At 48.0% G+C, this 13,386-nt stretch overlaps 1 protein-coding gene across 2 annotated transcripts in view; it reads right to left on the reverse strand.

The window, feature by feature from the left end:
* OXR1 (oxidation resistance 1) overlaps nt 1-13,386 on the reverse strand; it is a 610,641-nt gene that overhangs the window by 529,928 nt on the left and 67,327 nt on the right. The window lies entirely within an intron of this gene.

A 13,386-nucleotide genomic window follows, 5' to 3' on the forward strand; every position in this document is an offset into this window, starting at 1 on the left:
GAGATAAAGTGGAGAAAGATAAGTGGTCTGATTCGAAGTTGGGAATAGAGTAAGAAAGAGCAAGTAACTGTGTATCTTGGTAAAACCATGCTGCACTGCAGGGGGGCCAGATGTAACATGTGCAGAGAGTTAGATTTGGAAGGGGATTCACAAACTGAAATCTAAATTGCAGTGTAAAAATAAAGCTGCCAGTATTTGTGGGCTACATGCAATAGCAGCCAGTATTTACCCTGTATGCAAAAAAATGTATGTACTGTATTTGTACCACTTGCTTTGCAACATGATATCTCCAGGTACACAGTTACTTGCCATTTCTTACTCCATTCCCAACTTTGAATCAGGCCCAAAGTACCAACCAATCAGCTCCTAAGTGTCATTTTACAGGTTGTGTTTTCAAAATGACAGGAGCTAATTGGCAGGTACTTTATCTCTCTCCATTTTATCTCTCTCAAAGACTTGGTACATAGGACCTGATTCAGACCCGCTCGCTAAGGGGCGATCGCTCGCTCGGGGCAATTTTTGCCCATCTGCACATGCGTATAATTCGCAGTGCACGTGCGTAAGCCATTCACGGCGATCTGCCGTGGTAGCTCGTAAACCACTATCAGGTCGCTGCTTTGAGTGACAGTGCATTTGTGGGTGGTAACAGGGGAAGGTGCTTGTGAACGGTGGAGTGGTGTTGCGAACGCAGGCGTGTCTGTCTGCCAAAACGGCGTTTAAAGGGCGTGCATAATTAGCAAAGTAGCGTCATTGTACATGTCACCTGCATGTATTTCAGCCAGCACTAATCGCAGTGCTTGCGGCGGGAAAAGGCAAACCCAAAAGCTGCGAGCAGCTTCGATGGCTCACGATGGTCCTGATTAATCATACATTTCCTGGAGATGACGTGTGTTGCGAGTGGCAAGGGGGCGTCTTCAGACACTTGCGAGCGCACTTTGCTGTAGCTCGCTAACACACAGTGGGCGTCCTTACACCACGCAGTGCGAGCGCTTAATTTACATATCCGGCCCCTTTCTGCAAGCGAGCGATGGCATCTTGCGAGTGGGTCTGAATCAGGCCCATAGACCCCTAAAGCAGCTATTAATAGAGCAGTATGACATTTGCTGTTTCTGTACTTACATCAGTTTTAAAAACCCTGTTTGGACGGTGATCGCAACATTCATGGGGGTCTATTTACTAAGCTTTGTTAGGAGATAAAGTGAACAGAGATAATGTACCAGCCAATTAGCTCCTAACTGTCATTTTCAAACACAGCTTGTGACATGGCAGTTAGGAGCTGATTGGCTGGCACATTACCTCCGTTGATTTTATCTCCTAACAAAGCTTAGTAAATAGGCCCCTTGGACTCGGGAAGACAAAGTTATCATTAGAAGTTTGATTAATAACTGACAAATTGGCTAAGATAATTATGAATAAAGAATTGGGGGGGGGGAATCATTTATAGCAAAAGTCCTGTATTACCTGAGAACGAAGCACATCACAGTAGGTGTAAAATATAGTACATATGAGTTATAAGTAATAAATGATAACAGAAACGCTACAGAGGCTTATATTCTACTTATTAAAAAAAGTTACAATGTAAAAATATCAATGTAGAGATATATTTTTAATAAGGACAAATAACAACTTGAGTACCAACATCAAGCCACAGTTGGTTTCACATTACTCTAGCCTATGCTTTAGACGAAAAATAGTAATTTAATCAGCTGTAAGTAATGTAATACCTGCAGCATAATGGACCCAATAGATATTTGTGACTTGATAAAGGTATACAATGACCACAACCACACACGGAGCAACAATATTATCAGCTCACATTGTATAAGAGATGTTTAACCTTCGCTATACACAGGGTTTTAAACACTTGTATGAAAGAATACTGCTAGCACTATGAAAATGACAATATATATGGGAGATAATCATTAGGGATTAACAAATACACAATTAGGTAACTACAGTATATTTTAATATACGTTATTTATAGAGAAATACAGATTGCAGTATCTGTGGAGATATTTAGAGATACTTGTACTCAACACGGTTTTAACCATCAATTGATGTGAGACCGTCATGTCAGACAGCATCATGGTAGTGTCAGCAGAGACAGGGTTCAGGTTCTCACCACAAGGCTACGGTCTACAGGGTTTGGCCTTCGGATAAGGGCCATCGAGTAGTGGAGGTATTGCTGCCATTGCATGTTAACCATTCAATGGTTTTGCCAATGATGGCTGGTAATATGTGATGAGCAGCGGATGGTAGTATGTGATAGAGAACTAGCTGGTAATATGTGATGGGAGAATTGGCTGATAATATGTGATGGGAGCACTGGCTGGTGATAAGTGATGGGAGCACTGGCTGGTAATATGTCATAGAGAACTGGCTTGTAATATGTGATGGGAGCAGTAGCTGGTAATATGTAATGGGAGCATTGTCTGGTGATATGTGATGGAGCACTGTCTGGTGATATGTGATGGGAGCACTAGCTGGTGATATGTGATGGGAGCCCTAGCTGGTAATATGTGATGGGAGCACTGGCTGGTAATATGTGATGGGAACACTGGCTGGTGATATGTGATGGGAGCCCTATCTGGTAATATGTGATGGAGCACCGGCTGGTAATATGTGATGGAGCGCCGGCTAGTAATATGTGATGGCGCACTTGCTGGTGATAAGTGATGGAGCATTGGCTGGTAATATGTGATGGGAGCACTGGCTGGTGATATGTGACGGGAGCACTGGCTGGTAATATGTGATGAGCAGCGGATGGTAGTATGTGATAGAGAACTAGCTGGTAATATGTGATGGGAGAATTGGCTGATATGTGATGGGAGCACTGGCTGGTAATATGTCATAGAGAACATGCTTGTAATATGTGATGGGAGCAGTAGCTGGTAATATGTAATTGGAGCATTGTCTGGTGATATGTGATGGAGCACTGTCTGGTGATATGTGATGGAGCACTGTCTGGTGATATGTGATGGGAGCACTAGCTGGTGATATGTGATGGGAGCCCTAGCTGGTAATATGTGATGGGAGCACTGGCTGGTAATATGTGATGGGAGCACTGGCTGGTGATATGTGATGGAGCACTGTCTGGTGATATGTGATGGAGCACTGTCTGGTGATATGTGATGGGAGCACTAGCTGGTGATATGTGATGGGAGCCCTAGCTGGTAATATGTGATGGGAGCACTGGCTGGTAATATGTGATGGGAGCACTGGCTGGTGATATGTGATGGGAGCCCTAGCTGGTAATATGTGATGGAGCACCGGCTGGTAATATGTGATGGCGCACTTGCTGGTGATAAATGATGGAGCATTGGCTGGTAATATGTGATGGGAGCACTGGCTGGTGATATGTGACGGGAGCACTGGCTGGTAATATGTACACTGGCTGGTGATATGTGATAGAGCACTGGCTGGTGATATATGATGGGAGTAGTGGCTAGTAATATGTAATGTAGCACTGGCTGGTAATATGTGATGGGTGCACTGGCTGGTGATATGTGATGGGAGCACTGGCTGGTAATATGTACACTGGCTGGTAATATGTACACTGGCTGGTGATATGTGATGGGAGCACTTACTGGTAATATGTGATGGGAGCACTGGCTGGTAATATGTGATAGAGCACTGGCTGGTGATATATGGGAGCTGTGGCTGGTAATATGTAATATAGCACTGGCTGGTAATATGTAATGTAGCACTGGCTGGTGATATATGATGGGAGCACTGGCTGGTGATGTGTGATGGGAGCACTGGCTGGTAATATGTGCACTGGCTGGTGATATGTGATGAGTGCACTGGCTGGTGATATGTGATGGGAGCACTGGCTGGTGATATGTGATGGGAGCACTGGCTGGTGATATATGATGGGAGTAGTGGCTGGTAATATGTAATGTAGCACTGGCTGGTAATATGTGATGGAGCACTGGCTGGTGATATATGATGGGAGTAGTGGCTGGTAATATGTGATGGAGCACTTACTGGTGATATGTGATGGACCACTGGTTGGTGATATATGATGGGTGCACTGGCTGGTAATATGTAATGTAGCACTGGCTGGTAATATGTGATGGAGCACTGGCTGGTGATATATGATGGGAGTAGTGGCTGGTATTATGTGATGGAGCACTGGCTGGTGATATGTGATGGACCACTGGTTGGTGATATATGATGGGTGCACTGGCTGGTGATATGTGATGGGAGCTCAGGCTGGTAATATGTGATGGGAGCACTGGCTGGTTATGTGTGATGGAGCACTGCCTGATGATATGTGATGGGAGCTCTGGCTGGTGATATGTGATGGGAGCACTGGCTGGTAATATGTGATGGAGCACTGGTTGGTGATGTGTGATGGAGCACTGGTTGGTGATAGGAGCACTGGCTGGTGATATGTGATGGGAGCAGTGGCTGCTAATCTGTAATGTAACACTGGCTGGTAATATGTGATGGAGCACCGGCTGGTAATATGTGATGGAGCACCGGCTGGTAATATGTGATGGAGCACCGGCTGGTAATATGTGATGGAGCATCGGCTGGTGATATGTGATAGAGCACCGGCTGGTAATATGTGATGGAGCACCGGCTGGTAATATGTGATGGAGCACCGGCTGGTAATATGTGATGGAGCACCGGCTGGTAATATGAGATGAGAGCACTGGCTGGTAATATGTGATGGAGCATTGGCTGGTAATAAGTGATGGAGCACTGGCTGGTGATATGTGATGGGAGCTCTGGCTGGTGATATATGATGGTAGTGGCTGGTAATATGTAATGTAGCACAGGCTGGTGATATGTGATGGGAGCACTGGCTGGTGATATGTGATGGGAGCACTGGCTGGTAATATGTAATGTAGCACTGGCTGGTAATAAGTGAATGAGCACTGGCTGGTAATATGTGATAGAGCACTGGCTGGTGATATGTGATGGGAGCTCTGGCTGGTGATATGTGATGGGAGCTTAGGCTGGTAATATGTGATGGGAGCACTGGCTGGTTATGTGTGATGGAGCATTGCCTGGTAATATGTGATGGAGCACTGGCTGGTGATATGTGATGGAAGCACTGTCTGGTGATATGTGATGGGAGCAGTGGCTGCTAATATGTGATGGGAGCACTGGCTGGTAATATGTGATGGGAGCACTGGCTGGTAATATGTGATGGAGCACTTGCTGGTAATATGTGATGGGAGCTCTGGCTGGTGATATATGATGGGAGTAGTGGCTGGTAATATGTAATGTAGCACTGGCTGGTAATATGTAATGGGAGCACTGGCTGGTGATATGTAATGGGAGCACTGGCTGGTGATATGTAATGGGAGCACTGGCTGGTAATATGTAATGTAGCACTGGCTGGTAATATGTGATGGGAGCACTGGCTGGTTATGTGTGATGGAGCACTGCCTGGTAATATGTGATGGGAGCTCTGGCTGGTGATATGTGATGGAGCACTGGCTGGTGATATGTGATGGAGCACTGGCTGGTGATATGTGATGGAGCACTGGCTGGTGATATATGATGGAGCACTGGGTGGTGATATGTGATGGGAGCTCTCGCTGGTGATATGTGATTGAGCACTGGCTGGTGATATGTGATGGTGCACTGGCAGGTAATATGTGATGGGAGCACTGGCTGGTAATATGTAATGTAGCGCTGGCTGGTAATATGTGATGGGAGCTCTGACTGGTAATATGTGATGGGAGCACTGTCTGGTGATATGTGATGGGAGCACTTGCTGGTTATGTGTGATGTAGCGCTGGCTGGTAATATGTGATGGGAGCTCTGACTGGTAATATGTGATGGGAGCTCTGACTGGTAATATGTGATGGGAGCTCTGACTGGTAATATGTGATGGGAGCACTGTCTGGTGATATGTGACTGGGAGCACTGACTGGTAATATGTGATGGGAGCTCTGACTAGTAATATGTGATGGGAGCACTGTCTGGTGATATGTGACTGGGAGCACTGAATGACATTATCTTAAGAGAGAACATGCTTATGAATTATGATACTAATACAGTGATCATCAGATGACACAAGATAGATTTATCTCATATAAACTACGTAGTGTTATATTATTCTTTGACAGTTTTTCAAAACATGAGTTAGCCGCTCAGTTCCACGTATTGTTCATTTGCCAAAGAAGATAAAATCTGATATAAACCTTTCACATTTAGGCCATACAGTTATTGTCTTGGCAACCAGCATTACACAAATAGATAAGAATATACCAAAAAATGTTTAACCTTGAAGGCTAAACATATTTAATATAAATATATTATTACATTTCTTTCATTTCCTTTTTCCAAAATGATTTCTTCCTGAAACAAGTTGTCACATTTCATTGTGAGAACACGAGCAGAGATGTAAGAAATATAAACCGAAGTCTCTCTACACCCATTGTATAAATAATTACACAACTGAGAATTGTAAGCCTCAGCAAGATACTTATATTTGGAAAGGCTTGAGGCAATATATGTCCAAGTGTATAAAAATCATCATTTAGATATTGTAAAAGTTAAACCATGAAATGAAATAGTTGCTCTGCGACTTGTCTTAAATTTAGTTGAAAAAGGGAAAGAAATGTTGGATAAGTGCAATTATAACCAAAAGGTGATTAATGACTGTGAAATATGTGTTTAATACAATCTGTAAGCCCATTCATTCATCTATGTAAATTCCAAGGCATGACAGATCATAGCACCAGTTATTGCTTGGAGGGGGACGGGACATTTGAAATATAAGACAGACTTAAGAGCTTGTCAAGGTAAGTGCCCTTACAGGAATGACTTGCATTGCATTCTAACGTGTTCCAAAGACAACACAGCCTGTAAAGTACAGCCAGCTAGGGACCCTTCTACCGTGTTGTACAGTATATACAGTGACCATTACAAAATTATAACTGCCAGCAATTTACGGCACATTGCAACGCAACACAAACACCTACTGGAAATGTGAATATTCTAGACGATGTGGATCATGTATTTATGTATTTTGTTCAGGGAAATCGCTTTAAAACCACACCTGCTTAATGTACACTATTGTTCTGCTTACTATAAATTCTGCATTCAAGCATCAAAATAGGTCTGTATAATATTTGCTGTTCCTGACCATAGTGTTACAAAAACCTGAGGCTAAAGATTTTTAGCAATGATATAATAGCCCTAACATCATTTCATATCATAGGCTTTTGTTTCTAAAATTCCTTATATTCTATATAATCCCATTATTGTAGACTATGCATCTTAAAGTTGTATTAATGCAACCTAAAAAGAAAGGAATTATTAGCCAAAATTGCCCTAGTACAGGTGGCGAAGTACCATATCTGAAATGACCATATTTGCCTACCCTCCCGGAAGTTGTGGGAGGCTCACGATTTTTCGGGTAGCCCCCCGCACCTCCGGAAGAGTAGGCACTTTTCCCGCATAGGAAGTGGGCAGAATGGGGAGAATATTGTCAGTTCCGTGCGTTGGGGGCGGGGCCTAATGACGCGATTCTATGAGAATTGCGAAATTTAGTCATGCCCCCTATTTTTATTATCTGGCATTCACGGCGAGTTCCCATGAGGGGGTTGGGCTTCATGATGCAACCCGGCTGGCCCCGCCCCCAACTCCTCCCACTTGCTTCCTCCGGGTAGGAGAATTTATAAGTTGGCAAGCATGGAATTAACTACTACTTCTTTCCATTCCCAGGGCCTGATTAAGAAACACATGGATCTGGAGCTGAAAATGATCAAGGGAGTAGCGGAGGATGTGTGATCATGCTGTGTGGGCGTAACCAGTGCTGTGGGTGTGGCCAGTGCCTATCAGACCCAATGTCTCCCTAAATACATAAAAGTAGAAAAATTGCACCATTTTGTGAGGTAAATAGAAATGCAATTTAATATTTTGATTTATGCTCGACTGTGTGGCCAACTGGGAGGCTGGTCATTACCATGGTGTCATGATGATGGCCTTAAGCTGTAGTCCCATCTGCCCCATTATTAATCTGGCCCTGCCTGTTTCCCAGAGCTCTGCTGTGTGGGTCACGTAAGAAAAACTGGGCTCTGCAGGGCCACCAAAACGAATGGGCCCGGGTACTGGGGAGCATGGCCACTAGATATGCGTGTCTACCTCCCGTTCTGGTGTACATTCCTCTTGTAGCTAGCCACACCTGCACTCGTGTGTCCCTATAGAGGCTCTGGCTTTGGGATCACCGGAAAGAGACCACAAATTGTATCTGTCCCGCTGAAACTGAGACAGTTGGGCCGGACTATTTTGGGGCCACTGAAAACAATATATTTTTCTGTTTTTTGTTTTTGTTTTTTTTCTTAAATATGTGACCTGACCCACCTAACGGGAGTCGGCCTTGGTATATTAATGGCTGAAGCCAACATGATTTGTTCATGGTGATTAACCAGCCCACCCCTTCCTGATCCACTACTCACCCTCCCTTGGCTCTCCGCTGGTGGCATCAGGTGCTGGAAAGTAGGGAGGTGAAGTGAGCGGCACAAGGAGCGTCTCAAAGCCGGGGTCACACACACACTGACTGCCTGTAGGTTTATTCTGTGGATGCTGGGATCGACGGCTGCCACTGCCCCTCCCGGTCGCTGCAGAGGTCACCCGACACTTCCCCACCCACGCCTGCAGACCTCTGGAGTCCATGTTCTCATTCATCACCGGGCATGAGTTAGCCAGCAGTGGACACCAAGCATTTCCTGCTGCTGAGTGAGGGCCTCTGTGAAATACTGGGTTGTGCACGCACCTGGTGGGGCTGTTGTCTGGGGTGCTGCGGGGTGTTTACCCATCTGGCTGTCTGTGGGGTCTGCAGCATATTTCATTGCATTGTATTACAGGCCTCTGGAAGTACGCCAGGGTATATAGGCAGGCAGACTGGAAGTATCGTACGGCAGACTGGAAGTATGGTAGGGTATAGGCTGGCGATGTATCTGTTCCCCTCCCTGCCATTACAGGACTTGGTCAAACTTTGAGGCACCTCTGGAGCTGAATGCCCTCTACTCCTGGTAATCCAACTCCTGTAGTGTCTGCAAACACGTGTGCACAAGTGGTGACTTTTATTGTAAGTGCAGCTGGAAACATCCCCATGATGATCCCCACCTATCCTGGGGTCATCCCAATGGGCACTCACTGTTGAGGAGGTACCTACACTGGGTCCAGACCCTTTCGCACTCACTGCTGAGGGGCCACCTACACTAGGGCCAGCACACTGGACACACACTGCTGGGGGGACACCTACACTGGGTTTAGCATCTTGACCACTCACTGCTGAAGGGGTAACTAAACTGGGGTTAGGCCCCTGAACACTCACTGCTGAGGGCATGGTCAGATTGGCCATAGCTTCACCAGTAATTCCCAGTGTACTGCTGTGTGGTTTTATTTTGTATTTACTGTAAATAATAGTTTGACGCTGCCCAGTGGTGTAACTCCCCTGTGTGCAGCCTTTCAAATAGGCTGCATAACACTGCACTTACTGTGTGCTGTGTAACTCTCTGCTCCTTCCGGGCACCACGGCTAAAGTTCCACCATTTGCCCAGCCCCATTTGAGAATAAGGTGCCAAAACAGTTTTGCTTCTCCGAACCATGGCTGACAGGGAGGGCTGCATTAAGGGCAACATGGGCCTGGGGCTGTAAATTTTCAACGGCCTATATTGAGAATGGGATCTGTGACCAGTGTTGTGTGGGTGTGGCCAGTGATGTGTGGGTGTGATCAGAGCTATGTGGGTGTGGACACACCCTTCACTCTCAGCCCCACTGTCTCCCTAAATACATATAACAGAGTGGGTACCAGCCAACAAGACCTCCCCTCCTCAACATTTAATTGACTCGTCCTCTCTTAGGAATGGGATGAGGTAAATATTACATTCATTATCCAAACATATAGTGCACATATGAAGATCCCCTTATCAAACTAACAGAAACACACACTATTTGGATTGCCAGCAATCAAAATACAATTGTGATACTGGCTAATTTCTACTTCAGGGTCCATAGGGGGTCCACAGGGTTGACCTTGGGGGTTATAGCTGGAACAGGATCCATGGGCACCACACAGTTAAGCTTTTAGCTCCCAGGATGCACTTGGGTCCTCCTCTATACCCCGCCCCCGAGCCACAGGCACCTCAGTGTAAGCTGGTGCCCGGCCGGAGTCGGTCACCGCGCAGGGGGGCTGCAGGAGCAGCCCCCAGAAGCTTTTTTATTTATTTATTTATTTTAGTTTCTTTTACTACAGACGGCAGCGAAGGGCTGTCTGTACAGACGCCCACGCTGCCGCTCTGATCCCCGACTGGCGCCGCGACGCCAGTACTGATCTGGGGATCGCGGCGGAAGGGCAGAGTCCGTACTAGCCGGACTCTGTCTACCTCCCAGGACTGCTGCCGGAGTCGCCGGGGATGCAGGTGAGCCGCGCGTCGCTGGCTAGCGGCGGCGCGCGGAATGCCTTAAATGCAGTCCTTTAGCCTCCGGTCCTGGGGACAGACCGGAGGCTGCTGGCAGTGGCGGCGGGCCCCCCCCATAACCCGTGGGACCACTAGACCACCAGGGTTAAAGGGGCAAGCGGGAAGCCAGCATCCCTGGGGTTATGGCCAGCCAGGGGAGGAAGCCTTCCCTGTCAGCGGCTCCTCCCCTCAGCTCAGCGCGCCTTTCAGCACGCAGTCTGGCGTCGCTGAGCTGCAGACTCTTCGGCCACTCCTCCTCTGAGGTCTCCAGCGGCCATTTTCTCACAGTGGCAGCGCAGATCTCTCAGGGAGCATGCGGACCGGTCCCCCTGTGTACCTCTCCCCTGATTAAGGACAGCGTACACAGCACTATAGCCCTCCCAGACACTGAATCTGGGCAGGTTGATTGTAGTGTAAAGGTGCAGTGAGTATTACTTCTGCATGGTATGTGACTTTTGCTAGTGCTGCCTGTCTGTGCTTATTTTCCGCTTACTGTCAGCTTATACCTATCCCTTTACTTCTCCTACAAGCCCTACAGGTGTGTGGGGGAGGGGCGTTTCTACTGACCTCACTTATATAGATCACGTATTTGTGAGGTCCGTCACATACAGTTGTGTGCTACTCAGTGCCATATTGTGGGCTGTTGTTCAGCACACCGGTGAGTGCGTTTTACTTCTACCCTGGTGCCAGATATATAATATATTCTGTCATGTCAGACGAGGAGGTTGAGCGCTCAGTGGCTCCGATGTTGGCCTCCTGCGGACGCTGTTCTGCAGGAGTGGATAGGGAGGATTTGTCACAGGAGGGTCTGTGTAGTCGGTGCCAGGTGGCTCCTGGCCCATCCAGACCTTCTCTGACGCAGGAACCACCGTGGGCGATGTTTTCTCAAGTGCTGGTGTCTATTGCGGACCGTCTATCGGTCACGACTGCTCTCCCTACTAGGGCGTTACCCCAGCCGACCATCCCCCATTCCCCGGGTGTCCCGCAGTTATTGCGGAGTCCTCCTGGGTCTCAATTGGTGGGTCCCTATGCGGGGTTGCCTATGTATATACAGGCTTCCCCTGTGCCGCAGCAGCCTGTGGTACCTTTTCAGGCCCCTATGGTGACTCCTCCACCCTGGGTGGATGTGCTCTCCAACTCAGTACAAAATTTGGCGGCCGCTTCCTCGGTTTTTCAGTCAATGTTGCAGACTGACATGCCTTCTAGGGTTTCAAAACGCTCACTCATGGCACGGGCTGCTCAGGTATCGGACTCAGAGGGTTCCTCAGATGATGGGGAGGTCCCTGATGACACTGACTCGGACGCCTCGGTCCAGGAAATGGATACCAAGTCGTCCATTAATGTGCGAGCACTGGTTAGGGCGGTGCGAGCTATTCTTCTTATAGAGGATGAGGCACCGGTTCCTAAGTCGAAGTTTCCTAGTTTCAAGAAAACTAGGGTGGCTTCTGCGGTGTTTCCCCTGTCGGATCAGTTGACGGATCATATGGCGGTAGCTTGGCAGGCGCCCAGTAAGAGATTCCTTCCTCAGAAGCGGTTGGCTTCTAATTATCCCTTCCCTGAGGCACATTGTAAAAAATGGGAAACTCCACCGGCGGTGGATTCCCATGTCACCCGTTTAACTCGGGGCGCTACTTTACCATTACCGTCGATATCCTCGCTGAAGGATCCCACGGACAGGAAAGTTGAGACTTGTTTAAAGTCTATTTACTCCCTCTCCGGGGCGGTGGCCCGACCGTCCATGGCCATCTCCTGGGTGGCCAAGGCCATTGAGGGGTGGGCCAATGCATTGGAAGATACCTTCTCGGATGACGCTCTGGATGTCCAGCGGGCGTTGTTGGGACAGATGAGGGACGCTGCTTCTTACATTGGAGAAGCTTCTTTAGATGCTAGTCTGCTGACTTTGCGGGTATCGGCTGCAGCGGTGTCTGCCCGCCGATCCTTATGGTTGCGGTCCTGGAGAGCGGACTCTGATTCAAAGAAGGGCCTGGAGGCCTTACCTTTCAATGGGGAATTACTATTTGGTCCGGACTTGGACAAAATTGTGGATACCCTGGCTAAATCCAAGTCAGCCTTCCTCCCTTCGGCGGCACTGCCTGCTAAGGTTCGGAGTTCGGCTTTTCGTTCCTTTCAGGTTCAGGGGAAGGTGAAAGGTCAGTCCTTCCCGAGACAATCTGCGAGTAAGACTGCCTCTAAGCCCAAGAAGCAAGCCTGGAGTGCACGGCGCCCTTCTTCCAAGCAGGAAGATAAACCTGCGGCCTGATGGGACGGGCCTCCCTCTGGGGGACCTCAGAGTGGGAGGCCGACTTCTTCTATTTGCCCAGTGCTGGCACAATACCACCACGGATGCCTGGGTTCGAGAAGTGGTCTCCCAGGGGTACGCCCTGTCTTTTCGGTACAGACCACCCCACCAGTTTTTCTGCACGAGTCCTTCTCAGGACAAGACCAAGGCGTTACGGATTCAGGAGGCTATAGAGTCCTTGCTGAAAGCAGGGGTCATTGTTTCCGTTCCTCAATCACAACGAGGGACGGGGTATTATTCGTCTCTGTTTCTGGTGCAGAAACCCAATGGTTCTCATCGCCCTATCCTCAACTTGAAGTCTCTGAACAAATTCCTCAGGGTTCCCAAGTTCAGGATGGAGACATTACATTCCATCATTCTGGCGATGGAACCGGGGGATTACATGGTGTCCCTTACATGGTGTCCCTGGATATCCAGGACGCCTACCTCCATGTTCCGATAGCACCTTCGCACCAGCGGTATCTGAGGTTCGCTATCCTTCAACACCACTGTCAGTTCCGGGCGCTACCCTTTGGTCTCTCCACGGCGCCGAGGGTGTTCACGAAGATTATGGTGGTCATGGCCGCACATCTTCGGAACCAGAATGTACGGCTGCTGCCGTATCTGGATGACCTCCTGTTGCTGGTGAGCTCCCCAGAGGTACTGCTTCAACAT

This window comes from Taudactylus pleione, unplaced genomic scaffold (genome assembly GCF_031769625.1).
Source record: "Taudactylus pleione unplaced genomic scaffold, aTauple2 ptg000314l, whole genome shotgun sequence".
Classification (NCBI taxonomy): Eukaryota; Metazoa; Chordata; class Amphibia; order Anura; family Myobatrachidae; genus Taudactylus; species Taudactylus pleione.